The sequence below is a fragment of the Colobus angolensis genome, unplaced genomic scaffold, assembly GCF_000951035.1.
Source record: "Colobus angolensis palliatus isolate OR3802 unplaced genomic scaffold, Cang.pa_1.0 Scaffold21, whole genome shotgun sequence".
In the NCBI taxonomy this organism is placed as follows: Eukaryota; Metazoa; Chordata; class Mammalia; order Primates; family Cercopithecidae; genus Colobus; species Colobus angolensis.
The window spans coordinates 6,910,683-6,914,584 of NW_012115266.1; positions in this window are offsets into that span (position 1 = coordinate 6,910,683).

Sequence of the window (3,902 nt, forward strand, 5' to 3'; positions counted from 1 at the left end):
TGAGTGGGAACGAGGCTCTCCACCCAAAGCATGGATGGCATAGCAGGGAGAAGACCGCATAGCCCAGATAGGAGATCCCAGTGGGGAAGTGGTGGGAAGGTGTCCCAGGGAACCTGACACCTGTCCCCTCCATTCTTCCTTCATTCTCCAGAGCAATGCTCTGTGTCTTCTCCATTTCCTCCCATCTTCAGAATCCATTTCTGCACAAGGCTTAGCCCAGAGCAGGTGCTGGATAAATGTTTGCTGAGTGAATGAACTCCTGAAGACAAGCAAGGAGGAACTGTGAGGACGCATCCGAGGAGATCCTACCTTCCTCTGCAAGGAATCACTTGATGGAGCTGATGGCCCCTTTAGGTGGTTCAAGCAGAAAAGACAAAGGGATTCCAGAAGGTGGGAGGAGGGGTCGCCTACACAATTGGAAAATTTCACACAAAAGTCCAGATTTCAAGCTATTTTTAAAATATCTGAAGATCTGGCAACCGAAGCCTGCACATCCCCATGGCAACACCAGCTGGTGCTGAGCGGGCGCTGCCCCCTTCAGACTGGACATGCGCTCTGCAACTCCCCGCGGCCCCACGCTCCCCTTCGCTGGCGCTGGGCCCACCTCACTCGGCCACATCACCTGGCCCCCTGGGATGAGTCGGCCAACCCTGGCTTAAGACATCGGATGAACAGAAAGCCATGCTGGGACATGGGGACAGTGGCATGTGTCCCCTCCGCCTGCTGCTAAGGAACGTCAGCCTGGGGTCCCGCCCTCGAGTTCTTCGGCAGGTGTCCGGTGTGAGGGAGCTCCGAGAACCACATAATCCGTTCCCTGTGCTGAGTTCTTTGCCAGGTGGTGCGAGGGCTCCAAAATGCAGCGACGCCCTCTTGAGGAAAGAGGTGTCGTTCCAGTGCACACCAGAAGGGGGCGACTCTCCCAGCCGTGCCTTCAGAGCTGCCCATGAGGGCCATTCCTAGCCTTGCCCTGGCAACTGGAGCACAGCCCTCGGAGCGTCCTGCGTCCCTGCCCTGTGCCACCTGAGGTGGCAGCTGAGGCCCAGGCTGCCTGGCAACATGATGGGCTCGACCAGAATTGACTGGGCCAGGGCTGCCTCCAGGGGCCCAGAGCACTCCTCCTGTTCTGGTCTCTCTTCCTCCTCTTCTGGGAGTGTCCGGCCTTCCTGAGGCCTGTGCCCTCAGGGCTGACCCTGTCATTAAATACTGTGTGCTTGGCACTGTGCTCAGGCTTTATACACTTTTATTTAAAACCCCAGCAATCCCATAGGTAGGTTTTATTCCCCATTTGGCAGTTACGAGTGAGGAAACTGAGGCTTAGGCGGGCATCACTTGGCCAAGTGCACGCAGCTAACAAGAGGTGGAGTCGAGATTCAAATTCAGGCCTGCGGAATCCCCATTCCCTGAACTGCCTCACTCCCATAAAGGAAACTTTAGAATCAACCTGTGAAGGGAGAGAGAGATTGGGGTTTGAGGGCAGAGGGCTCTTCTAGTCACCTTCTCTCCCACTTTAGCCGGAGCATCCCCCGACACCCACAGACCCCGCTTTAGCCAGAAGACCTCTATTGTCTGCTTTATACATTGAGGTTATGAACCCAATATATTGTTTGAATAAAAGGTTTCTGGTGCTTTCTTTTAAAAAGCCACTTAACTAATGAAGAGAAACAAGAGGCACAGAGAAAGTGATCTGTCCAAGGTCATATAACAAGTGCATCACACAATTCCTGATATCACTAATCCAATCACGTCCATTAGGGGTTGGGGGGCGCTGCCCGGATGCAGCTGCCCCTGGCTGGGCAGTTTAGATATGTATACTCTGGCTTCACTCCAGCAGCCTCAGTGGGGAGTCGCCAGGCTCCTTTAAACAACATTCCACTAGGACAGGAACAGATGGATAACCCAAGCCAATTAGGAAGCAGAAAATCTCCAAGAGGGCGAATGCCCAGAACAGGGGGAGCTCGGGGCAGCAGCCCAGCTCACTGCAAGCCTCACAGTCGAAAACCTTCCTAAAACAACCCCTTGGCTGCCTTGGAGCATAATTTAATCTTCCTTTGATGACTCCGGATCTCACCCTGCCTCAGGCCCCTCTGAGAGCATCAATAACCGCTGGGCCCAGGTGGGAAGCCGAGGGGCAGGGCGGGACCCAGCTTGACCAGCTGACCCTGACCTGCGGTAGGAGGGAAGCTCAGTCTGGACCCTGCGGGCTGGATGCTGCCTTGGTGGAGAGGGGGGCCCGGGAGGAGAATGGAAAGCCCTCTCCAACCGAAAAAGGGAGCCCTAAGGGGGACCCTCCCTAGCCCCCAGAGCAGGTGGGAAGGGGCAGCTCCCAGGCGTTTCTGGAGGTAGGAACAGAGAGGTAAAAGGAAGCAGGAGTGATATTGAAGACCAGCCTAGGTGACTTTTTTTTTTTTTTTTTTTTTTTTGAGATATAATCTCGCTTTGTCACCCAGGCTGGAGTGCAGTGGTGCGATCTTGGCTCACTGCAACCTCTGCCTCCCCGGTTCCAGTGATTCTCCTGCCTCAGCCTCCCAAGTAGCTGGGAACTATAGGCGCACGCCACCACGCCCAGCTAATTTTTGTATTTTTAGTAGAGACGGGGTTTCTCCATATTGGCCAGGCTGGTCTCAATCTCCTGACCTCGTGACCCACCCACCTTAACCTCCCAGAGTGCTGGGATTACAGGGTTTCTCCATATTGGCCAGGCTGGGCTCTATCTCCTGACCTCGTGACCCACCCACCTTGACCTCCCAGAGTGCTGGGATTACAGGCGTGAGCCACCACGCCCAGCCTTCTAGGTGACTTTTTAAGGGAGAGGCAATATATTAATAGTACAGTGCCCCCATAGGCTTCATAGAAAATGTTGGTTCTAAGGGAGGGAATGGGCTTAGGGCCACCCTGCCCTGCCCTGTGCTTCCTGGCTGGGGGATGGTGAGGAGGTCACTTAATCTCTCTTTGCCTCAGTTCCCTAATTATTAATGCTAGACTAGTCACAGGGCTGCCCTGAGGGTTAAACGAGCCTAATGTTGGTGGCTAGAAGTCGGGGTCTTAGACCGAAGTCTCTGCTGAGGAAAAGACCAGAAGAACAGACAGGCTCTCAGGTGAGACTGGACATTTTGCTTTGTTTTGTTTTGTTTTCTTTGGCTTGTCTGTTTTTCCCACATTTTATGCAAGAAACACACATTATTATATAATTAAACTAATATTCAGAGTGAAAACAAAACAGGAAGGACTGCACTTGGTCCCCAGGGGGAAACGGCTGATCAGGAGAGAGGCCTGTCCATTGAGGGTGGGATGGAAGGGGACAGTTCACCTGTGTCAGAGACACAGACAGGGAGATCCTGGCTGCTGCCCCAGGGGCCCAGGAGATGGCAGCCCTGCATCCTGGGGGAGAGATGAAAGTGACATTTTCTGTCTGGGTATGCCCTAAACGTCCTGAGAGGCAAATCCCCTTCCCCCGACTCAGGAGGTGCCAGGCAGGGGAGGCAGCACGGAGGAGAATGCTGCCTGCTTCCGGGCACCAGTGTGTTTCCCGTTGGTTGTCCCCAGCTCCAAGTCCTCTGAACATCAGTTGAGAAGGACCTTGAACCCTCAGCGGTCAGGCCAGATTCCTTCCCAGACTCTCCCCTCGGTGAGCCTGCCTGGGCTGCTCGCACTGGGTGGATGGACAAAACGGAGGCACCTCTCAGACTTCCCATTTGGGCCCATGGTGTCCATCCAGCAGCCCTGCTAGGCTCAGCCACGCTGCCCCACCCCCACTGGCCTTCGCTGAGGCAGCCCTTTGAGAAGTGCTGGGCTTGGTGGGTCCACAGCACTCTCCCTGCCAGTGATGTTAATCCGCAAAAGAAAGTCAAACATTAGCCCGGGAAACAGCTTATGCCTTATATAAGCCCCCCTGGGGGAGGCAC